General features: G+C 40.5%; 1 protein-coding gene across 3 annotated transcripts in view; it reads right to left on the reverse strand.

Moving 5' to 3' along the window:
• tnrc6c1 (trinucleotide repeat containing adaptor 6C1) overlaps nt 1–26,040 on the reverse strand; it is a 212,556-nt gene extending 186,516 nt beyond the window's left edge. For all 3 annotated transcript variants that reach the window (XM_060901343.1, XM_060901342.1, XM_060901341.1), the window contains exon 1: nt 25,465–26,040. The gene's annotated coding sequence lies outside the window, so the exon portion shown is untranslated. The remainder of the gene's footprint in view (nt 1–25,464) is intronic.
• Nucleotides 26,041–26,821: the final 781 nt, after the last annotated feature.

The raw sequence follows: 26,821 nt of genomic DNA on the forward strand, positions 1-26,821 counted from the left end.
AGTATGGAGTTACACACCTAATGGTTTAATCTTGCAGAGAACACAAAAGCAGTAACAGAGAAAAGATAGATTTGTCTTTTGTTTAACAGATCTATTCACAAACAACCACAAATTACATCCCTGCAACTCAAAACTCTCTGAGGTCGATGCAGAGTCGCAATGTTTTCCGCGCATTGCCCTCTTGGTGTGACGCAATTCCATAGTTATACTAATTAGTTCACTCTCCTCGCATTCAGCTGTTTCCATAGGGCCATACTGTTTGGCACCAGGAGGTAGGATATGGAGCACTTGCATGTGACGTCACAGCTGATCCAGATTGTAACAGACGCCATCTTGTCGGTCAAACGCCATATTTCCGCCTTCTACTTCTGCTTCTACCTTTTCTTCTGGAGAACCCTACTATATACAATTCTACTACAACGGCTGCGGCTACAAGCTCTCCCTACCTGTGCACGTTTTTTATGTTTTGTGTGTGTATTTTTGCGTGTTGTTCGTCTGTACCGGACTTCAATATCCATTACAACCGTATGGACTTACTGGACATTGGTTTCCAGCAGAAAATGACGGTTTGTAGCGATTTCCATCGCATGCACATCATTCCGGACGAGATAGCGAGACCAGCGGGGTCTCCGTGGATTGTTATCGGAAGCAAAGCGAAGGAGGCGGCGTTGGGAGAGGAAGCAAAAGCGAGGCTGCAGGCAGAGCCGGCCTGTTGACTAAGCTCAGAAAACAGCCACTCAAATCTCCACTGCTAAGCCTCCATCTCTCCAACGCCAGATCCATGGTAAACAAGACGGACGATTTGGAATTACAGCTGGAATTACCTTATTCTATTCTATAATTGGCTGGTCAGTGCTATACTCAATACTTAAGTGACTTACCCGTCCAATGAGGATTGTTATTTTCTTGTTTACAAGATGCCACATCTGAGTCGCTGACAAATCCTGAATTTCTGTAAAGATAACTGTCCAGAGATTTATAAGCACGCAGTGCTTCACCACTGAACAGCAAGGGAAAGTTAATGAGGTAATTATACACGTCTGGGTATTCCACCTCTGGCAGTTCAACATCCACTGACACGGTCGTGAAAACTACGTCCGGTAAGCCATAAGGGTCACTAATCTGTAGATCGTTTATTTTAGACACATATCTAGTTATCTGTTCATTAGAAAAATGAGCCGTGTAGTCTGTCGGTTGAAACTGATCCATTCTGTACACGAGTGCAGCAGTATTCAGCTGTGTTTTTTACCGACAAGATGGAGGCTGTGTACTTTCCGGTCACGTGACTGCAAGATCTCTATTCAGTCCCAAAACAGAGGAAAGCGACCCTCGGCATATCAAAATGATCACATCTCATCCACATGATATTGTTCTTGCAGGACATCGGAAAATGTTAAGCACAAATAAACAAATAAATAACTTTTCATATGACTTTGCAGTCAGCACCTTTAAAGGAGAACTGAAGTCATTTTTAAACTTGCTTTATTTCTTAATGCGTTATTCAATTACGTTTTCGGTTTTAGTAACCTTATATCATGACTCGTATTAGCAATTCAATATCATACTTATCGGCCTATTCGGTTTTTAGCCGTGTTGAACGTAGCTCGTTTGGTCCACAGCAGGCGTCGCTTATCCGCGCAATCTTCACGAGACTTGCGCGAGACTTCAAAACGTGACGTGTCAGCGCCGCCATTTTGAAAACTGTTTTCCAAACGAAATATTGCACAAAAACGAGTTTAAATGACGATTACTCCCTACTTTTTTCAAACTTTCCTGATTGCTATCAAAACAAACAAAACTTCCGGCTTGATCATGTCAGCATTCGAAAGAGGGCGCGCGCGTCTTTTGACAACGTTGGCAGATGTTGGTCACTTTGTAGCTACGTTTTACTTCCGTCCTACGATGTCTCGCCGAATCTCGTTTACGGCCATTGCTTTGGCATATGGACTTATATTACATAGCATATTTCAAACACTCATAACTTGCTATAGTAGTGACAAAATAGCGATCAAAAATGCATTCCGATATTTAATAAAATGAGACAAAGGGAACTTTGATTAAAAAAAAAAAATTTGCCTTCAGTTCTCCTTTAATAATCTTTATCATTGTAAATAATGAAGCAGTGCTCATTTACAGAGCTTGCCATGTTAATTGTCATACATTTTTGCATATTCAACAAAAATTTGGATTTCAAGGACATTTAAAAGAACACAGTACCGGTCAAAAGTTTGGACACACCTAATTCAATGGTTTTCTTTATTTTTATTAATTAAAAGACACTTCATATCTTAAAGTAATGACGAACAGTCATTTCTCTTTACTTGGTTGAGCGGTTCTTGATACAACCTGGATTACTACAGTAACCTAATAGCAGGGCTCGACATTAACTTTTTAATCCACTTGTCCAGTCGGACAAGCCGCACGATTTTTCACTTGTCCTGACCATAACCTTTTTATTATGATGTATTGACTAGTTAAATGAAAGGAAAATGAGACAGTTTATCAGACAGCAGGAATCGTCATTATAATCATTATGCTTTAATGACTTCTAAATTTTTCAATAAAACTCAAACTTGAACAACAAATAAAAACTATCCAATGCCCCATTATGGTGCGTGTGGTGTTATAACTCATTGCCTGATCTGCGGTTTTAAGAAGACTCCCCCGGATTCAAAGCATCTGGAGGAAATAAAGTTAAGCCAGCAAAACTTGAAGCATAAATTAAAGAAATAAAACTGAAAGAAAACAAATTGGACGTGATGAGGGTGACCATGACAATGACAACAAACCGTGAGCGAGTTCGGCACTGTCGTAAAATTCCCGCTAAATACTTTACGACGTTTGTGATGGCTAATGTGTCCCATGCAATACAATGAAATTTCTGAATGAAATGTTCACCACAGAGATTTATTCTATTGAGGCCACCATTTCTCCAAATCTGATGAATTGAGTCTAATAATCTATAATTAGACATGATGACATGGTTATTGTTACACGCACGCACCTGCTGTACTCGGCTGCCCCATAATTTCATAAACAATAACCCATCCGCATCACTGAAGGGACTGAACTAGTTTTGTTGATGTGACTCTTGAATAATTACTATAAAAATAATGACTTAATCCCTAAAAGATGCAGTCCATAAATGAAATAAAAGCATAAGGTATCATTACTATATTGTCTGGGGCGGTTATATGTAATACTTTGAGTAAATTTCTCTAGTCTTTTAACCAAAATAGATCGGCCTAATTTGTAGAAAATGTTACGGTAAAATATGTAGACCACATATGCAAACTGCTTATTACTATTATTTAACTCATTTTTGTAATATTCTATTGCAACTTTAAGCAAGTCTTCAAGGAGGTTGGCCTTATGTAGCCTTAGCAGCTCGCCAGCGAGTGTAAATAATACGCACATGAACACGACGCCTGTTAATCTCACCTCAACAGGTCTTTTACAGTCGTTTAACCCACCATGGGCAATGCTAAACTCACTGTTACAAACAGTACAGCGTGCAGCACCATTATTTTTACCCCTATTCAGCAAGGGGACACTTTTGATGTAGTCTGAGCTGAACTGGGTTTTGTATTTTCATTTTTTGGGGCACTCTGTGAAAAAGAGCAAAAGGCACCAGTTCACATGTTGCTTGGTATGTAGGCAGATTCTACCATAACAGAGGCCAGTTAAGTCCCATCTCCTTAAATTGCTGAACTGATTATTTTGATCATTCTATTAAGTTTTTCTAGTAGCATTTGGGGTCTTGGACATTCACAGTAAATTTTTGGGACAGTAGTCCTGGTAACTAATTACCGTATTTTCCGGACTATACGTCGCTCCGGAGTTTAAGTCGCATCAGCCAAAAAATGCATTATGAAGACGAAAAAAACATATATACGTCGCACCGGACTATAAGTCGCACTTTTTTGAAGGGTTATTCTATCCATGGAATCTGTGATTGTATCTGATAAGCGGCGCGTGGTTACTGCGCGACTGCATTGTTTATTTAATAAACGAACAGCTGAGCAGTGATAACGCGCCCTTTGCCCTGTAAGTAGCCTAGTCTGATTATTTTAAATATCTACTACTATCTTTAATACTATCACTATCGTTATTACTAATAGCCTATATTATTATTATAACTAATATTAGTAACCTATTACTGATGCATTAATCAGTTTGCTTTTAGAATATTTTTACCGGTAGGGCTTATTATCGCCCCATGGCTCTTTCATCTGTGTTATTAAAGCTGTAGTCGTCATCGAGGAGAGTCATTCTTCATTTTTGTCGAATTTTATTTCATCAAATCAGAGGTCAAGTAGGCTATAGGTATATCATCTCCAAAGACAGGTACGGTAGTAAAAACAACCGTCTAGTGAAAAAAAAAAAGAAACCGCTTTTAAATCCCCTACTTAAATCCTTAAAATGAGTCATTTAACTCATGTCTTGTGTGATCTGATCTCCAATGGTGAAATAAACCGGTTGTGATGAGTAGATACAGTCTGTTATTTTAGAAGATAAATGTAATATATAATTTAATATATAGACTAATAAAAATTAATATTTTATAATATAATATCACGACATATTACTGTCTGTAACTGTGTCACTAAAGCGTTTTCTAAGATCATAATGTCTGATATTATTATTATTATTATTATTATTATTATTTTACACACACAATAAGCGCATGTGCTTTAAGTTATAGTAAACCATCCCCCGCCTTTTTTTTTTTGAGTCGCCGGACCCACCCACCTCCTGCGTTCTGGGACCTCCCACTTCACAAATTAAGCACTGCCTAAAATCACTACATAACTTATTTAAATAACTATAGGCCTATCATTAATAATAAAACACAGGTCAATCAAGTTTATCAAGCTGATGATTTCACTCCAAATCAGCAAATCCATTGAATTCCTCATCCTCGGTGTCGCTTCTGAACAACTCTGCCTCCAGCGGCAGATGAAGCGCCGTTTCCTCTTCTTCTGCGTGGCTGTCGTCAGACTCAGCATCAGCTCCAGTTATTCCGCGGTGAAAAAAAAAAAAAAAAAAAACATATATACGTCGCACCGGAGTATAAGTCGCATTGCCAGCCGAACCATGAAAAAAAGTGCGACTTATAGTCCGAAAAATACGGTAATAAAAGCCTGACATGACAGACATGCTAAATGACAATAGAAACGCATCGGTTTCTATCATCAAAATCTGACAGACAAACTAACATCTACCATCATATTCTGACAGACACTCTAGATGACAATAGCAACAAAACTGTTTCTTACATTATTAATCTGACAAATTTAGTAATAATATTAAATACCTCATCACTAGAACCAAATAATAAAAAATATTGAAATAAAAAAGATGAAATTTATTTTTAAAATTGAAATATCAACAATAATTGTCAGAACAGCGACGATAGACACGACTGTGTCACTTTCGCGGGGAAATAACACATTGAAATGGCCTGTCGGCTGAAAGGCTCGGATTTATCTCAACTTACGATAGTTTTCCTCCAGAAAATTTTAATATGAATGCACAAATATATTCTCAGTGTTTCTATCGTCAAAAATTTCTATCGTCAGGATAGCTGACTGAAAATCTTACCTTGATTTATTTGATGAAATCTAGCTGTCAGAACTCCAAGTCTTGCCCGGAAGTAAATGTCTGCTGTCACAAAAATCATGCGCAGTAGAATTTCCTCTTTGCGTCAGTCAACATGTGCGTGGTGAGGGCTTGAGTTTTGCTATCGTCAGGTGCATTTGACTGACAGACTGACGATAGCATTTTTTAAAAATAACTGTGGGCTTCTCTCGTGAACGAAATAGTTTTTTCGCTGTTAATCTATTTCAACTCTATCTGTTGACACCCAAAAATGATAAAGCCTGCTTCCACACGATAACTACCAAAGATCCATAATGGCCGAGTCTATCGTCAGGTCATCTGACAGAAATTCACTGACGATAGCAACAGGGAGAATGAAAGTGATTTTTAAAATGGGATTTGTGTCTGTCAGATATGGTCAAAGAAATAGAACTTTATTCTTTAAAAATCTTTTATTGATATACTCAGTGTATTTTTAAATGACGTGCTGTTTTAGAAGACCAAATACCATATTTTCAATCTTGAAAATACACTGGCAGTCAATGAAAAAGTCCAGGTCAATAATTCAACATATTATGCAATACGGAGTTGGGGAAATGTTTGTTTTGAGATGTTTCTATTGAATAGCGTGCACAGAAGTCATTAATGAGTTCTCCTCAATCCAAACATTTTTCAATAGTCTTCAGGGAGTGGTCTTTAGGAATCAGCTCAAAGTGCTGTTTTGGAGAAAAACAAAAATTTGTACACGGTTGAAAGGATGGGTTGGATAGCCTTTATTAAGGCCATGAAAAAGCCGACTTTTGTATTCCTTATGTCCAAGATGCCACGGTTAAATCCAGATGACAGATGGCGGGCCCTCGGCATGGTGCAAGCCGGCCTAAGTTTTTCAGAAGTTGGGCGTCGATTGAATGTCCAAACCCTGCCGTGGCCTGCGTATTCACCTGATCTCAATCCCATTGAGCATTTATGGGATCACCTTGGTGTTCAGATCCAGAACCGTGTTCCTCGTCCCATGAACAGAGGTCAACTGATCCAGGCTCTTCAAGAGGAGTGGCAGGCCATTCCACAAGACAGGATTCGCCGTTTGATACGCAGTATGCGTCGCAGACTGACGGCTTGTATTGCTGTTGGTGGGGACAATACTCGGTACTGAAGCTGCAACTTTCCAATTACAGGGTATCCATTTTGTTCGGACTGTACATTATCAAAGCTCACAACAATTGTGATTTTTTGTTTATTCATCTCGAGTTAAATGTCAGTATATTGATCTGTAAGCTTCTAGTACATGATTTCATAGCTTATGAATAATATTATTTTCATAAATGTCACCTGGACATTTTCATTGACCGTCAGTGTATTACCTCACTGAAAAAAGGACAAGAAAAATTTCTTATTTTGTGGGCAAGTGGTTAATGGATCCAGTTACGGTAGAATCTGCCTGTATACAAAAGTTCCATGAAGATATCTTCAGTAGTTTTTAAAAAAATGTGGCCCGGAAATGAAACCGTCACCTGATGGACAGAACCAGTTTCGAAATCCCCCACCAAACTTCATTTGGGCGGGGGATTTTTTTTTTTTTTAAATGACAAATTATGTTCTTTTTGTTCTGTAATTAGTAAGTAGAACTCGTATGTATTTTAATTAAACGAAGAACTAAGGGATGTGTGTTGCATGCGGCATGTGTCCTTTGAAAAGGTGGTGGTCATCTGTAGCAACCACAACGCTACTTTCTCTTTAGCATCTTCTGGTAAGCTACTACACCAATGCAAACTGTTGCTGATTTTATTCCTTAACATGTACCCATGCATCATTTCCACAACTGGTATCGACTGCATGCAACTGCTTTGCTTCATGTGGCATAATACGAGACGTTGCAACCATAACATACTAAATTTAGATCCTCAACCCCTGTGTTGACCAAGTGCCAGGAAACGTTTAGAATATTTAGAAATTTCAGTGTTTATCAAATCCATTCCATCGGAGATTATTTTCCCAACAATAAAGCATTTTCTAGTAGGGGTTGAAAAATTATATCAGCTTGGTATGTAAATTGAAGAGACCTATATGGAATTTAACAAACATACTTGTGAAAAGATCTATGCCATAATAAAAAGTATTTTGATCATTTCTGTACAGGTAAATATCAAAATAAATTCTCTGTTCAATGTAATGAGGTTGATGTTGTGATTGTGACACCGAATGGCTTATGGCTACTAGTCCAGTCATGGTGGTGGTGTCAACTTTCAGTGTAGTAAAATCTGAACAAGCATGAACACCTTGAAGGTCAAACTTCCCTTTACAAGGAAATTGCCTCAGAGGCAGGCTGAGAACCCTCAAGGCCAATTTATGCTGACAACGCAGTACTCGCAGATGGCGTCTGCGTAGCCCCCCCCTTCGCAGACGCCCTGCGCGCACTTCCCAAAAATTGTGACCACCGCAGAAGCCTCGCAGACAGCGTCGCAGACGAGGGCTCCGATTGGTCCACTCTACATCCGCTGTACACGCACTTCCGCTTCGGTTTGTTTTCACTACCGCTATTTTTAAAAACACGAGCGAAGATGGAGCAGCATGAAGAGCGGTTGATCGAGGAAGTGAGGAAGTACATACATCTATACGACTCCAGTTCTAGTCATTATAAGTAACCGGAGGATAAACACTCCACTAACCACACCCACCAACTACTCCTAGCGATTTCGCGACTTCGCGCCCCCTTGCGTTGTGGCGGTGAATAACATCGCGCACGCCTATTACTCCCCGCTCAACGATAAATTACAACTGTCTGCGAAAAGCTATCTGCGAAAGCCTTGTCGCAAGAGCATGCAGAGGCCCTCAGGCTACAAGGAAAAAAAAAAAACGATCCAACGAGGAAAGACAAGCAAAAGAAGTTCAAAAATAGTAGAAAAGGAAATGAAGTCTACGTTATAGCAAATAAGGCAAAATATAAAGCTTATAGAGATGCAATGAAAGTCAAATGATCTTAAAAAAAATAAATTCCAAACTTGGATAAAGAAATTAAAGAGAAAAATCAGAGCCAGAACTGAGAAATACAGACAGGAAAAAAAAAAAAAAAAGGGATGAGAAGATAGCAAAGAAAGCAGTTGAACACATTCATGAGAAACCAACAAGGAAATTTTCTAAGTTACTGAAAAGATCATGTAAAAATTGAGTAATTTAACATAAATCGTGCAATATCCATAATAACTAAAAATAGCAAATATGAAAAAGCCAACAACATTTCATATTAGTAGAGTTCCTGTTTATGTAGTGTATACAGTATGCCTGCAAAAACGTCAATTTAACAACGGTTTACTGACCGAGGAGGTTTATAATGAAAACTGTTCACTGTCGCAACCGTAACGATTTTCACTGATTTTTAAATTTTGCTGTAGACGACTCAAAATAGAGCAGCAGCTACAATTACAGTCCATAATTATCAACACCTTTTCAGATTTACCAATAAACTATTTTACAGAAGGTGAGTTTCAGTTAAAACCGTTATCAGTTAATCAATCAACCAATCGCCATTTGATCTTGTCATCTGATGACGCAGCTCGTTACCGGAGATGGAATTTTTTTTTTTTTAAACACAATCAGCAATTTGAGGAAAACCCAGACATCAATCATCATCGCAGGTAAGCATGGTGGTGGAAAGATCATGGACATGTTTTTACTTCTCAAATTCACCCATATTTCACGATCTCCTTGTCGAAACCTACTTTGTTTCTTACTCTTTCATTTATCAGCCGCCATTTTGTATCTAAACGCGTGTTTGAGAAGTCACATGAGGTGTCGATAAAAGTGGTCACCTTCACCGATGTCCACCATTATCGACACCCTGTGGAATTAAGCGACATTTACAACTGTTACGGATCGATCTTTGTGTAACATTGTTGAAGTAGATGAAGTACTTAAAAAAAAAATTTAATAAAAATGCTGTGATTGATTATAATTTTTTTTCTGATTCATAACAGAATGGAACGTTTATAGAGTATTTGGAATCCTACTGCAATAAATAGAATTAGAAATATTTCAGGGTTTTTTTTTTTTTGCAGTTTGTTGTAAATATCTACCACATTAGAATATCAGTAGACATTTTATATTTTTAGATGTAAATTTCAAATCTCAATTTAAAAAAAAATTTTAAATTGACCTTTAACCTGGATTTTCATGTGTTTACAATGTCAATTGCCTGTTGACATTTATTGGTAAACTACAAAACTAGAAATTAATACAAATAACGAATGATTAACAAAATGTGATCTACGGAAATACTTAGTGGAACAAAGATTTTCCGACACAGGTTAAAACATTATCAGTTCATTTGTTTACGAACATCAGAACTACTTCCTCATTTACGTAAACACCGACATCCATATATTTATCTCATCTCATTATCTCTAGCCGCTTTATCCTTCTACAGGGTCGCAGGCAAGCTGGAGCCTATCCCAGCTGACTACGGGCGAAAGGCGGGGTACACCCTGGACAAGTCGCCAGGTCATCACAGGGCTGACACATAGACACAGACAACCATTCACACTCACATTCACACCTACGGTCAATTTAGAGTCACCAGTTAACCTAACCTGCATGTCTTTGGACTGTCGGGGAAACTGGAGCACCCGGAGGAAACCCACGCGGACACGGGGAGAACATGCAAACTCCACACAGAAAGGCCCTCGCCGGCCACGGGGCTCGAACCCAGGACCTTCTTACTGTGAGGCGACAGCGCTAACCACTACACCACCGTGCCGCCCCTCCATATATTTATATAAAAGATATTTTGTACTAAATACAAGTCTATGTAAAAAATTTTAAATAAAACTTTTGTTAACTTTATACCACATACCGATTTTTTTTTTAAATAATCAATCATTTGGATGTCGATAATTGTGGAACAGGGTCATGTGATCTGATACGCTAAGTAATCGGGAATCAACTTTTTCGATAATTTTTTTTCTACATACGATATTCATGAAAATTTGTATATTTCACCAGAATTCAAGAAAGTGTAACGTTAAATACATTTTCTTCATATTCTGCTTTGATATTTTATACCGGATTCATAGCCAAGTGTCATTTTCAGTTTACTGGAGTAAAAATGATAAAACTGGTGCTAGATTGTAAATGCACAAAGAATTGATTTCAAATGTTAGCACAACATTGCAAAAACGTTATTATGCAAACATTAGCTATTAGATATGAACAAAACATGTTCTTATAAGAACTGGAATACCAAGTTTCCTCACTTATGCCTTTGCTTTTCAGCACATATGCTCCATTGAATGGCTTGCCATATAACTGCTGTTTAACTCTTGCTTTACCTCTAATTATCTTAGTAATTTTTGAAAGTATATGATTATACAGTAGGTTTGTATTGGGTCATTAATCAAATAATTGTGGGGGTTCTTTTTTTTCCCCATCAAATGTCGCACCTTATTTAAAGTGCATATTCTGGACCAATTTCGTTTTTTTTTTTTTTTATATATATGAACGTCCCTTTACACACTCATCCAGAAGGGTAATTTTGCACAAGGCCATCTGTTTACAACAGGAAAAAAATAAAATAAAACACGTCTGGAAAAATCCTAAGGGAGTCTGAAGCCAGAATCGTGACGTTACCTGCAGAAGTGCGAGCAGGCTACGTGAGCTTTGCATGGTTTCAGTGCACAGCCTGTGTAGACCAAGCGCCCCCATTTCTCTCTCATTGTCCGGTCTTTTGGGAAACGATGAGTACTAATCCCATCAAGATTGGTGTTGCTACACCCTCCTACGATACATCTGTTAACCATTTTAATAATTACGCGATAACGTTGAAGAAATTTGCAGAAAACCACCAGGTCGTTTTCTCATAAACAAACCAGCGCTGACGTAGGATTCAGAAGGAGGCGTCCCGCACGCGACGTCACGAAAATCAATGACTACATTTACATGCACGTCCAAATCGAGCTGCTGTTGGTAATCGAGCAAAGGGTCCCAGCAGGGGTGCCAGAGAAATCCAATCCTACATGCACAAGTGAAATCGGGCTATTGTGCAAGGTGCATTGTGCACCCGAGCCACACGTGGCGCTACACGCCCCATCGTGTTGGTACACTTCCGGTTGTCGTCACGAAGAAGAGCTTATAGTGTTGCCAGATACTGCTGACGTTTTCCAGCCCAAAATATGTTCAAATCCGCTAAAATGCACTTAAAACCCCCAATCTGGCAACACTAGCAGTTCCGTGTTCAAGCTGTTAGGCTTGCTCTAACAGACTATGGCTACAAACTGTCCGGCGCAGACCACTGTTTTGTAAGACAACTTATTTTGCACAATAATATTTTTCTAAAGTCCATTTTTTGCTTACAAAAAAATATTTTTTTTTGCTTACAATTTAACTTGTCTTAATAAACACACAAAAAGTTCAATTGTTTTGTTTTTATTGACATTCTTCAGATGTTGGACATATATACACACACAAATACAATGACTTGTTTATGTACACAATTCACAGCTATGCAACAGCTGTACAGATGTATTTGGTGATACAGTAAGTGAGCTAAATTTTAACAGTGCAAACAATGCCACAAAAAGAAAAGATTCATGCCGTTGTCATGATTCGTTGTCATGCCGACCGAGGCTGTTGTGTTTCCCGCTTGTGGTCTCGTCACTCGTCACTTCCGGAAGTAGCTCGACAACTAGCTCGATAGGGTATACATGCACAAAGTAGCTCGGCAGAAATCGCATAAACTAGGTCGTGTAGCTCGATTCCGAGAAATCAAGTTCGGTTCAATTTCAGCCGAATTAAGGTGTATACATGGCATTTTGAACTTCGATTTCAGTTGAGCAACGGCAGAAATTCGATTCTCTCCATGTGCATGTAAACGTAGTGAGTGTTTGCCGGGAAATCCAAATGCCAAGTTTTTTCAGAGGCGGACCAGTTCGCCTCAAATGGCTTGATTTCAACTGAATTTTTCTGGTAATGCGCAAGGTAAAAAAAAATTGCACAAAATGCAAAATGTGACAGATTTTTGACCAACGTTTAATATAAAATAGGAGAATTACATTGATCTTGCTCCTGAATTTACCCGTGATATGCACTTTAAAATCAGACCATATGTAAAAGATACAGTGATTGTACATTTTTATCACCCAACTAGCCGGGTCCACAATGAGACCTCTGCTCGCGTCTCGATTTTTACTGTGATCGATACCATGATATAATTTTAATACTTCATATACGCTCTTGATTCGGTCATTTAATATGCAAGATCAGGGTTTTCAAGTTCCTCTATAATATTCCCAACTACATACTAAAATAACTAAACTACGTATTTGGCAGCATATTGTGCTTTTCCAACTATGTCACACCAGAGACATCTAAAGATGAGTCTCTGCCAATGACCGCCCTTCACAGCTGTCTTTGCCTTGTCAGCAACGGGATCTGGTTGTTTTTTTTTTTTTCCCCTTCTTTTCAAACAATATTCAGTTGCATTAAACCCAGAACAGTGCAAATGGCCGCAACAATGCTGTCAAGGCTGTGTAAGAGCATGCAGTGAAAGCATGTTGTATGGTAATCTGAGCATTATCAGGCCTCTTTTTGTCTGGTTTCCCCCCCCCAATAGCCTCTTTCAGAGTTTCTTTAATACGCCTGCATGCTGACAGGGGGCCCTGACCCTGCAAGGGAACGGAATCTGCTCTCCAAAATTAGCAACTACTGCATGACACTAGCCAACCATGAGGTTCGGGGGCTCACACAGGGAACAAGCGTGTCAGTAGCTTGTACAGAGTCCTGGACACATTTCCCACAAGGCAATCGGTAAAACCCACACAACCCAGGAGTAAACAACAATAAATAGGGAAACAGTTAGTCCAGATACAATCTCGCATCAGCTTATCCTTTCAGTATGACTGTACTCCATCCCTCTCTCTCTAAGTGGTGTTTAAAATGAGTGTCAACACCCACGAGTGTGTCTGTAACTAATTTAATGCCAAGCGATTCCAAATATTTATCTAACCACTAAAACAGCCACTCTCAAACTTCTCGTAGTTAAGGACTGCTTATCTGTAAATTAAGATCCATGGAACTCCTTCAGCGCGTTTATTTCATGAGCATTAAAATATTTTTAGATTTACTACAGCTACTGAGCTTCTTAATTCCTGAAATTCCCACCCACGTGACACATTAGTTCCAGATTTATAAGCTGACTTGTTTGAGTTCTTGAGATTTAGATTGAAACTTTTCCATTCATGTGATCAGACTCGACTACAAGAACTCCATAATGAACCGAATCCTTTTGATAATGATGGGTTGTGATTTCCACTGCTGCGATAAAATTAAAAAGGTATGAACCCCACTTTGAGAAGCACTGCTCTGGAAGACGACTTTAAGAAAAGACACTTTTTTTTTTTTTTAAAGATTTTTTTTGGGCTTTTTCACCTTTATTGGCTAGGACAGTGTAGAGACAGGAAATGAGTGGGAGAGAGAGAGACGGGGCGGGATCGGGAAATGACCTCAGGTCGGAATCGAACCCGGGTCCCCAGATTTATGGTATGGCGCCTTATCCACCTGAGCCATGACGCCCCCAAGACAAGACACTCTTGGTAAAATGGTCTTCCCAACACACACTCTTAAACTGAAGTAATATCAAACATCAAATCTCAACCAGCGTTTTTCTCCACTCATGGCCGTGGCACTGTCTGAAAACTAGCAAATTTCAAAGAAGGCTGAAACGTCGCCCGCTTGATCAAATCACATCACGTTATATCCCTGAAAACCTTATTTGCTGATATACAGGAGTCAGGACCAGTCGAATGTTTGGACACACCTGCTCATTCATAAGTTTTTTTTTTCTCCGTATTTTTACCATTTTCTATGTTGTACAACAATACTGAAGACATCAAAACTATGAAATAACATAGAACATATGTGGTAAAAAAATATACATTAAAAAAATGTGTTTCATATTTTAGGTTCTTCAAAGTAGCCAGCGTTTACCTTGATGCTTTGCACACTATTGGCATTATCTTAACCAGCTTCCCCAAAATGCTACATCCGGTTTCCGTTTCCGGACGCATGTCGAGCACATTCTGGCTGCCGCTTCTCACCGGAGCGTTTCATTTTATTTTCTCTCCTTTTTTGTGTGCGTGTTTGTATAGTTTGATGTTTGTTTTTGTCCGCTGGTTGTGGTGTAGCTCCGGACCCAGTTTTGGGCGCCGGTTCCCTCCAGGCCTTGGTTCGCCGTGGGTGATGCCTGTGCTCCTAGCTATGGACTGCAGTGAGCTCGTTGCTCATTTTAACATCGTGGTTGTTCAGCGCTCTGTGCAGCAGCGCTTTAGTGCTTGGCGTGATGTTCCGAGCGATGTTGCTCGATGGCGTTGCGGAGGCTGGGGACATACCAGCGCTCTGCGTAGCGGTGCGTCTGTGCTCGCTTTGTGGGATTCGTGGTGATGTTGCCCAGCGGCGTCGCAGCGGCTGTGCGACTTGTTTTCATGCACCTTTTTGGTGGGACTGTGACTGCTACACCATTGGAATGACATCCTGACCTCTAGTGGACTTTCCCCCCCCCCCTCCCTATAATTGTAAAGCGACCTTGGGTTTTGAGAAAGGCACTATATAAATTGAACTTATTATTATTATTCATGAGGTAGTCACCTGGAACACTTTTCAATTAACACCTGTGCCTCGTCAAAAGTTAATTAGTGGACTAGTTTCTTGCCTTCTTAATGCATTTGAGATCAAACTAAACAGTAAATAGCCCTATTCCACAACTGTAGTCATCCATATTATATCAAGAACCACTCAACTAAGTAAAGAGAAACAGCATCCATCATTACAAGTAGACGGTCTTTCGATTTCATAAAAATCAGTGAAATTTAGTCATTGTGATAGGTTTATTTAACATCCAAACCCAAGCCAGGCTATTCCGTGGCTGGGAAATTATTTAATTTGAGAGGACTCCCGAGCAAATGTGCATGAAATCGCTCACTTCGCGCAGTCAAGCAGACAGAGGAAGTCCGTGTGCGCATGCGCAGGTTTACCTTCGACCGTGCACTGACCGTTACATCATTCTGTCGCTAAACGAACAGCTGATCACACCAAGGTGCTCGCTGACCGACAATATTTATTAGTAGTAGTATATACAACATCATGTCTTTTCTTCTCGCTTTCCGGGCTTTCACGTGTCATTCGCACACTCACAGCCTCCATTTTTCTCTCCTGTTTCAAATTTGTATCCCACAATGCCTTGCACAAATGGGGAACGCTCAACACGTGATGCATGACTTAGTATCTTGTATCGCGTCATAGTGAAGAAGGGAAAAATAGTGGAAAATTTAGGGCCACGTGGGTCTAAATTCATTAACTGTTCTATTTTTTTCCAACTAATAAAATTGGAAGTCTGTAATTTGAATTCAGTAGCTTTCAGTCCACTAAACAAAAGTAATTGGGCGTCGGGGAAAATTCTTATGACCTACACTTGAAAAATCTGAAAGGCAGTCTAGCTTTAAAATATGAAGTGCCTTAATTAATAAAAATTATAATAAAAACACTGAATTAGGTGTCTCCAAATGTTTGACCGGTACGGTGCTTGTCAATTTATATGGCATATCGTACTGTGAAAGTCTTTGGCACCCTGTTTGTTTTTTGTTAAAGCTCACTTCTCCATTATTGAGTCTAAACCTTGAAAGTCACAGGTTAAATTTCCAATCATTACTTTTCCAACAAAAAATTGAAATGTTACAGAGACGCGTTTGTCAGTAAAGAAAACAACATTGCACAATAGACCACTTTTCAGACATAATTAAAAAAAAATTGGATTTGCATGCAATAAAGACACAAGTCCAACAGTCAAAGTCTGAAGAACTGTACGGATTCTCCAAGACGCTCAGTAAAGCTCATCAGCTAATTTAACATGAACAAGACTTCATAATATGTACCTGAAACTACCAATTTTTTTTTTTTTTTTTAATCAAACAGTGGGTCATACCAAATACTGACTATTACTGATTACTGCTCCTTAGTTGTTGGGGTTTTTTTAATGTAGAAAATATTACTTTTTTTGGAAGGCATCTTTGCTTTAACAGCATTTCTTTGCATGCGCCTGAAACCGTACATCAATTTCCTTTTTAATCTGTTTCAACTGCACTGGAAAGACATGAAGGAAATAACATTGGGTTTTAAAAACCATTTTCTCAAAATCAGGTTTTATTTTCTATATTCAGAACCAAATCTGTCAGTTTCTAGGTGACCTGCATTCCTGATATCTTACATACTATACGCTTTCCTGTTCACAGTCAGGATAACATTACAGAGGAATCCCATAAAATGTTAGTAACTGGATTTGTGTCATATCAAGAGGGGGGAAAAAAAAGGAAAACCACAAACACAGCTGTACAAAAACAAATGTTATTTTCATGATTAAACAACAATGATATTCCAACCACGTTTCTTTTTCTCTAGTGAAATATACATTTTAATTCTATCATCCGAAGAATAGATTTTTGTTTTTGTTAAATATGCAAAACAGATTAAGCCTTATTTGTGGATGCAAATGTAAGCTTCTGGAAAAGTTCTAAAAGATGCAACAATTTATCGACAGTCCATAATTAGACACCTTTTCAGATATCAATAATAAAAAAAAAAAATTTCACAAAAGGTGAGTTTCAGTTACAACAGTTATCATCGGTTAATCAATGAACCAATCTAGGGATGTTAACCGATGACCGTTTGACCGGTGGTTGACCGAATCAACGTCAACCGGTTAATTTTTTTTGGTTGTCGGTGAAAAAAAAATAAATAAATCAATCGTTTTGAAGCTGCCGATTTTAGAGCGGAGAACCTGGAATTCTGTGTTTGTAAACGCTTGGGGCATGCCATGCGGTGTAAGGACGACAGCTGACAAATCAGAAACACCCATTCAGTCATGTCCCACCCTCCCGCCCCAGTTAAAGACAGCTGACAAAATCAGAAACACCCATTCAGTCATGTCCCGCCCCAGTTAAAGACAGCTGACAAATCAGAAACACCCATTCAGTCATGTCCCGCCCCAGCTGAACACAGCTGCCACTCAGTGAAAGAAAAGTGTAGACACAGGCTTTTTAGCTTACAAATTACTATTCTGTTTTTTTTTTAAATTATTATTAGAAGGCACATGGAGTTTAGTCCTGCCTTGGCCAGTGCATTCTGAAAGTATGTTTCGGTCTGTAGCCAACAATGCATGTTATTGCAGATCATATCTCTCCACACAAACTAAAGGCGCAGATGCCGACTTTTTCACGGCTTTTTCATGAACTGTGACGGCATTTGCTTATGTAGTAATTTTAGAATTTACAGAAATTACATAATTTACTCTGACGAAATTATTCAGACACTCCAACGCCCCTCCTAAAAAAAAAAATCGGATCTGCACGAGATGTGAAAAAGGCGCGCCGTTTGCATCCCTGTTTAAACTCATAGGTTAACCGACTTTAACCGGCTAATGAGGCTCGGTGGTCGGTCAAGATTTTTTAGTTTTCGCCATCCCTAAACCAATCGCCCTTTGAGCTTGTCATCTGATGATGCAGCTCATTACCGGAGATGGATTTTTTTTTTTAAACACGATCATCGCAGGTAAGCATGGTGGTGGAAAGATCATGGGCATGTTTTTACTGATCAAATTCACCGATATTTCATGATCTCCTTGTCGAAACCTACTTTGTTTCTTACTCTTTCATTTATCAGCCGCCATTTTGTATCTAAAAGCACGTTTGAGAAGTCACATGAGGTGTCGATAATAGTGATCACTTTCACCGGTGTCCACCATTAGACACCCTGTGGAATTAAGTGATCTTTACAACTGTTACGGATCGATCTTTGTGGAACATTGTTGAAGTCGATGAAGTACTTTGTGGAAAAAAAAAAAAGTGCTGTGATTTATTATAATGGGTTTTTTTCCCCTGATCCATAACAGAATGGAATGTTTATAGAGTATTTGGAATCCTAGTGCAATAAATAGAATTAGACCAGAATTAAATTCTGAGCATATTAAATTTTACAAAAAAAAAGCTTGAAATTTTCAGATTTTCAATTCCATTCAGATTTTTTTTTTTTTGCAGTTTGTTGTAAATCTCTACTGCATATTACAATAATCAGTAGACGTTTTATATTGTTTCGAGGAATGATGTGACCTTTGACGTGGATTTTCACGCGGTTACAATGTCAATTGCCCGTTGACGTTTACTGGTAAACTACAAAACTAGAAATTAATACAAACGACAAATGATTAACAAAACGTGAACTACGGAAATACTTAAAGTGGAACAAAAAGATTTTCTGACACAGGTTAAACATCAGTTCATTTGTTCACAAACATTAGAATTACTTCATTTACATAAGCACCGACATCGATATATTTATATAAAATATATTTTGTATTAGTCTATGTAAAACAAATTTTAAATAAAAACTGTTACGGAGTCACATGATCTGATACGCTAAGTAATCAGGAATCAACTTTTTTTTTTCCTCCCTCCAGTTGAAGTTTGAGTAATTAATCATGCACAATTTACGTACTGAAAGTCTTTTCTACTTTTGTAACGGACAAAAGATTGTTAAGGTGTCGATAATTGTAGCCGCCGCTCTAATTGGAAGAATCTCAGCAATTAGCTGAATGCATTATCCGAGTTATCTGTGTGTGGGTTTTTTTTTTTTAAAGACTATTCACCTGCAGTGTTTTGCTTGTGTGTGTGGATATGGTATTGATATTGATATGTCCCATCTTTTCCAATTTTCAAAACGTGTTTATATAGTTACGCTACAATGACCTGCGTAGCGCTTGTATTGTTTCTGCCTACTGCTAGCGGCCTGCAGTGGCTACTCATGCGTCGCGTTTTGGTCTTTGCTTTCTACGTTATTGATTCCCGTGCGGATTTCCCCAGTGCACGAATACTGATGACGTAGTCAGTATTCTCAGTAACCTCGTAGTTCTCCAATTTTTGCGATGTGACAACGGGAAGTGGAAAAAAAATTGTTTATGAAGTAGACCCTCATCTTCCGACTTCTGCTACCATCAATGGTGAGTAGGTTGTATTTTCTAAACATATAGAAGTGATAGCTTAAGTATTTTTCTTGATTACTGCCAAGTTTCATCGGAATCAAGAGACAAGCACATTGGTTTTGCTAACATTAGAAAATTGTGTGGCCAAGTGCTGCCGGCGGACGGACAAAAAGTAGGACAAAAATTAAGCAAGCTATGGTCATTTACAGGTGGAAGTTGTTGATATCGGTCACAGTTCTTCTATTGTTTTAGTGTGTAATTAAGGGCTGAAAATCTCAATTTTTCAGAATTAAAAAATTCATAACTTTCTTAATATTTGTCATAGATAGTTGGTTCATGCATCATTTTAAAGGTCTTTTCTAGTGCTTTCTAGTGTAGTAGAAATATTCTTAATCTAATAACTTTGATTTTTATTGTCACATGCCTCGTTTATAGTTGTGACGTCGGAGATGAAATTATGACGTAGGGCACCACAGATAAAAGATATTCATCCTGCAAGAATTATTTTAGCATGAAATGTTTTCCTGTGCAGCACTTTGAGCATAGTGAATAGTAAATATATCGAAGAAATTAAAAAAAAAATTACATGCTTGAAATATTCAGATTTTTCAATTCCATTCAGAATTTTTTCTTTTTGCAGTTTGTTGTAAATCTCTACCGCATGCAACATCAGTAGACATTTTATATTTTGTTTCGAGGAATGATATGCAACCTTCGACCTGGATTTTCACGCGGTTACAATGTCAATTGCCCGTTGACGTTTACTGGTAAACTACAAAACTAGAAATTAATACAAACAACAACGAATGATTAACAACACGTGATCTACGGAAATACTTAAAGTGGAACAAAAAGATTTTCTGACACAGGTTAAACATCAGTTCATTTGTTTACAAACATTAGAATTACTTCATTTACGTAAGCACCGACGTTGATATATTTATATAAAATATATTTTGTATTAGTCTATGTAAAACAAATTTTAAATAAAAACTGTTACGCGTCACATGATCTGATACGCTAAAGGTAGTATCTCACTGGGCTGCGACAGCCTGCGACTAGTTGGAGACAACAACTGCGATAAAATATGCAAATTAGTGACAATTTTCACTTGGAATCACACTGAATTGATATTCGCATATTTTAGCGCAATTGTTGCGTCTCCAACTAGTCGCAGCCCAGTGAGATACACTTGCACTTCCTGTCTCATGGAAACTGACTTGAGAAGGCTTCGCGACGGCTTTGCGACACCAGTGATGCACTTGCGGCTATTTTGAGAGAAATTTTGTCTCTCAAATTTTTTGAACATGTTCAAAATTTCAGCGACGAAGGAGCGACACTTTGCGACTCATGCGAGGAAATTGAGAATCCCCGCGAATGTTTCAAGACACTTTTGAAACTCTCTCGGAATGACGTTCGCAATTTGTCGCAGCCCAGTGAGATATTGGCTTAAGTAATCAGGAATCAACTTTTTTTTTTTGTCCCCGCCCCGTGAAAGTTTGAGTCATGCACAATTTATGTACTGAAAGTCTTTTCTACTTTCGTAACAGACAAAAGATTGTTAAGATGTTGATAATTGTAGCCGCCGCTCAAATTGGAATTATAATACATAGGGCCAAATTACTCAATCAAGGAGGGCTTTTTTTCCTTAACACAGGGCCTGTATTTCTGAAATGCTATTGGCTAGTTCGTTGGAATGGGTAAAAAGCCAAACAAGTCCAAAAGCCTGACGAAACAAGATGATATTCTGTGGAAATGCGGTCCTCGTGTCGTGTCGCCGCGTCATGATGAAAGACACTTTAGAAACTGATTCAAACGTGCAAGATAGTCTTGCGCCCTGATTGGTTCAGAAAACGTGAATGACAAAATGTTGTGAACTTGAATGGCTTCCTTAGTATGAATTTGGCCCTATATATTATAAAACAAGTAATCGTATGGTTCCTTGTAAAATTAAAGGATCAATTTCACTCGTGATTTCGAAGTTTTAAAGTCACTCGTAAAATTAATCCTTAAATTTACTCGGCCCCATACGATTACCTATACAAATCTCAGCAATTAGCTGAACGCATTATCCGAGTTGTGTACGTTTTGTTTTTTAAGTGCATATTCTGGACCAATTTCGGGGTTTTTTTATCTCAAAGAATGTCCCTTTCCACACTCATCCAGAAGGGTAATTTTGCACAAGGCCATCTGTCTACAGCAGAAAAAAATAAAATAAAATGCGTCTGGAAAAATCCCGAGGGAGCCTGGAGCCAGATTCGTGACGTTATCTGTGGAAGCGCCAGCAGGCTGCGCGAGCTTTGCACGGTTTCAGTGCACAGCCTGTGTAGACCAAGCGCTCCCATTTCTCTCTCATTGTCCGGTCTTTTGGGAAATGATGAGTACTAATCCCATCAAGATTGGTGTTGCTACACCCTCCTACGATACATCTGTTAACCATTTTCATAATTACGCGATAACGTTGAAGAAATTTGTAGAATACTACCATAAACAAACCAGCGCTGACATCACGAAAATCAACGTTTGCCAGGAAATCCAAATGCCAAGTTTTTTCAGAGGTGGACCAATAGGGAGGGAAAGTGAAACACAGCGATCCTAGTGGTAGCGTTCCTAAGCCGAGAGCCATACTATTGAAAATCCCATAGACCCGATTTAAAAAAAAAAAATCCCACAAAGTTATGACGTGGAACTTGTACACCCCCAAAAAACATGTTGTATATGTTGGGATTATCTACTAACTGTGAAAGTATCAGGTGAAATTTTGCTGTCTTTTAAAAGAACGAAATTGTGCCTAACCGGTCAGAAATGGACTACAACCAAACTGTCTAGTCAGAGTCGCTCATATTACATCAGCAGTAGGCTTGATAAGTTTTCTTCTTCATACTAGCCCTTACGAGTGCTGACAGCTCTCCCTGTGAATAGCGGCAGTTGACTACATGCCCCGATCTGTAATGGTTATCCCTACGAGGGATGCATTTCTTATTGGTACAGAAATACTCCGTCAACCACGCTATACAAATCGGCATGTTGATGTAGGCTGCTCGCCGGCCGCTACCTGCTACAGATTTGGAAAGGCGCTAGAGTTGCGGTGACGTCACATACGCGACGTCGGGTCCGTGCAGTCTTTGATCAGCTTATTAAAAACATTCAAAACAATTCAAATCGGTGGAAAAAATAAAGCATGATCACCAGGATCGATAGAGCTGCCCGACATGCACAACATATGGAAGCCGGGGGCGTTGTGGCTCAGGTGGATAAGGTGCCATACCATAAATCTGGGGACCCGGGTTCGATTCCGACCTGAGGTCATTTCCCGATCCCTCCCCGTCTCCCTCTATCCTGCTCATTTCCTGTCTCTACACTGTCCTATCCAATAAAGATGAAAAAAAGCCCAATAAAAAAAATCTTTAAAAAAAAAAAAAAAAAAAGCCATATGGAAGCCACTGTCTTAACTTTGAAGTGTAACCCGAAACGTAATTTTTTGAAAAGATATTCCCATTCATTTTCCCATAGAGGTTGGAACGCATCCAGTACGGGGCAATGAGATTACTTTCCCTCCCTGTGGCTCGATTTTGACTGAATTTTTCTGGTACTGCGCAAGGTAAAAAAAAAAAATTTTGCACAGAAGTTTAATATAAAATAGAAGAATTACATTGAACTTGCGGGCAGCACGGTGGTGTAGTGGTTAGCGCTGTCGCCTCACAGCAAGAAGGTCCGGGTTCGAGCCCCGTGGCCGGCGAGGGCCTTTCTGTGTGGAGTTTGCATGTTCTCCCCGTGTCCGCGTGGGTTTCCTCCGGGTGCTCCGGTTTCCCTCACAGTCCAAAGACATGCAGGTTAGGTTAACTGGTGACTCTAAATTGACCGTAGGTGTGAATGTCAAGATGTGTGAATGGTTGCCTGTGTCTATGTGTCAGCCCTGTGATGACCTGGCGACTTGTCCAGGGTGTACCCCGCCTTTCGCCCGTAGTCAGCTGGGATAGGCTCCAGCTTGCCTGCGACCCTGTAGAACAGGATAAAGGCCTCTGCATGCTCTTGCGACAAGGCTTTCGCAGATAGCTTTTCGCAGACAGTTGTAATTTATCGTTGAGCGGGGAGTAATAGGCGTGCGCGATGTTATTTACCGCCACAACGCAAGGGGGCGCGAAGTCGCTAGGAGTAGTTGGTGGGTGTGGTTAGTGGAGTGTTTATCCTCCGGTTACTTATAATGACTAGAACTGGAGTCGTATAGATGTACGTACTTCCTCACTTCCTCGATCAACCGTTCTTCGTGCTGCTCCATCTTCGCTCGTGTTTTTAAAAATGGCGGTCGTGAAAACAAACCAAACCGGGAAAGTAGGGAAGCGGAAGTGCGTGTACAGCGGATGTAGAGTGGACCAATCAGAGCCCTCGTCTGCGACTCTGTCTGCGAGGCTTCTGCGGTGGTCACAATTTTTGGGAGGTGCGCGCAGAGCGTCTGCGAAGGTGGGGGGGCTACGCAGACGCTATCTGCGACGCCGTCTGCGAGGACTGGGTTGTCAGCATAAATTGGCCTTAAAGCGTCTAGAGATAATGAGATGAGATCTTGACTGTAGTGGTGTAGTGGTTAGTGCTGTTGTGAAGAAGGTCCGGGTTTGAGCCCCGTGGCCGGCGAGGGCCTTTCTGTGTGGAGTTTGCATGTTCTCTCCGTGTCCGCGTGGGTTTCCTCCGGGTGCTAGTCAAGCAGTAATGTTAATCCAACACTGTAGCAGAGACACTTTCACATAAAGGCAGCAACAGCCACCGTCAAATGGTGCGGTTGGAGTCTTGTTCTTTGACTCGACTCAAAATTTTCTTTAATGACTTGGACTTGAATACTGGGGACTCGAGACTGGACTCGGACTCGAGGTTTAGTGACTCGACTACAACACTGGATGTGTCAGTGAAGCAAGTTTAAATAAATTAGCCCCAAGTAGCAGACAAAATCTAGTGCCATTTCCTTAACTGTATGCTGCGTGGTTCTACACTCTGGGCTAGAAAGAAATCAGTCCCCAGTTCTGCGTATTATATTGTGTGTATTTTTGCTTACGTCTATTGGTGGTGCTATTGAGTCTGGTTTCCACAAAAGTAAAAATAAACCAATAAGCAACAACAATAATAATAATAATAATAATAATAATAATAATGGGCAGCATGGTGGTGTAGTGGTTAGCGCTGTCGCCTCACAGCAAGAAGGTCCGGGTTCGAGCCCCGTGGCCGGCGAGGGCCTTTCTGTGTGGAGTTTGCATGTTCTCCCTGTGTCTGCGTGGGTTTCCTCCGGGTGCTCCGGTTTCCCCCACAGTCCAAAGACATGCAGGTTAGGTTAACTGGTGACTCTAAATTGACCGTAGGTGTGAATGTGAGTGTGTCTTGTCTGTGTGTCAGGATGAGATTGGATGCACTTTAAAGACGTAGGGCAGCACAGATCAAAGATATTCATCCTGCAAGAATTATTTTAGCATGCAATGTTTTCCTGTGCAGCAGTTTGAGCACAGTGAATAGCAAACATGTCAGAGAGAGAAAGAGAAAGAGAGAGAGCAGATTGTGCAACGTGGACTCGCTCGTGCGTTTAAGAAAATAAACAAGAGTGCAGTGTGCTGAACTGGATGTAGCCTAATGTTGACAAAAACAACCAGGCATGCTAGTCACAAACAAACAAACAAACAAACCTCACAGAATATAAGACGACAGAGTGAACTGTTTAAACGTTTTTCACGTCCACAAACAGGCTGTTAAACTATTCATCATCCCAAAACAAACACCTCAGCGAGCTGCTTCACAAATAAAAACAGAAACGCAGCGCCGAGCCTGCGGTTAAACAGCTTCACATTCAGGCAGAAACACGGGTCGGCAGTTACCTCAGCTCAGCTCAGCGTGCTCGACGCGGGTCCGGTAATGGCGGGTCTGTGCTGGACGGGTTGTCCGGCCCGGAGGTGTCTCTCTGTCCTCTAGAGCCGCACTGACACTTCAGCAGCTCTGGCGCAGCTCACAATACGCTCCAGTTCAAACACTGCGGTCACTGGCTTTTCCAGTCCGGTTCGAGTATTTTTTATGATTGTTTAACCCCCAGCCCAGCCAGTGCAGACTGAGGACGCGGCGGTTTTAGCTTTAGCTTTAGCTTCCGCGCGAACAGCCCGAGTCCCTCAGCGCCTGCGTTCGGCGCGTGCAGCAGCTCCACCGCGCGCTCTGCACTTTCTCAATGACGTGTTCATCTCGAGCCCAACAGAAAGTGCGCGCGCGGCGGCGGGCAGGGAGAGCGTTTCCGGCGCGCGTTGCTCTATCTCACTCGCGCGCAGGACTCCGCGCTCTGACGGGAGGAAAACTCCGAGGCGTCCATTTAACCTGCTCTGGAGTGACTCTGGGTTTACGCTTGCGGTCCTCCAGCAGCCATTTTGTTGAAACTGACAACAGCAGCTCGCTGCAAACAGGAAGTGCCCCATTCCCCAGCGCAGTGTCACGTGACCTCATGGCGCAAACAAGCCGGAAAAAAAAAAAAGTCGTTCCGCCATCTTGTTACTATGGTAACGGGGTTTGCCTGCGCCTGCTGAGCTGCTTCAGTGCATCTTGCGTTCTCTCTCTCTTTCTCTCTCTCTCTCTCCTGTATAGCAGCACTGAACTTCCTGTTTTGAGACATTCTTTTTTCACTCAAAAGCAACTCCAGAGTGCACCAACCAACCAACCAACCACAGCTGCAGCCTCGATTTTCGCGTAAACCGATTTCTATTCTCCAGCAGGGGGCGCAGTTTCGACACTCACATTCACACCAGTTAACCTAAATTGACCGTAGGTGTGATGACCTGGCGACTTGTCCAGGGTGTACCCTGCCTTTCGCCCGTAGTCAGCTGGGATAGGCTCCAGCTTGCCTGCAGAACAGGATAAAGCGGCTAGAGATAATGAGATGAGTTAACCTAACCTGCATGTCTTTGGACCGTGGGGGAAACCGGAGCACCCGGAGGAAACCCGCGCGGACACGGGGAGAACATGCAAACTCCGTACAGAAAGGCCCTCGCCGGCCACAGGGCTCGAACCCGGACCTTATTGCTCTGAGGCGACAGCGCTAACCACTACACCACCGTGCCGCCCCGATATATGAATACAACCCCGATTCCAAAACCGTTGGGACAAAGTCTCATCTCATCTCATCTCATTATCTCTAGCCGCTTTATCCTTCTACAGGGTCGCAGGCAAGCTGGAGCCTATCCCAGCTGACTACGG

Source organism: Neoarius graeffei, chromosome 20 (genome assembly GCF_027579695.1).
Source record: "Neoarius graeffei isolate fNeoGra1 chromosome 20, fNeoGra1.pri, whole genome shotgun sequence".
Classification (NCBI taxonomy): domain Eukaryota; kingdom Metazoa; phylum Chordata; class Actinopteri; order Siluriformes; family Ariidae; genus Neoarius; species Neoarius graeffei.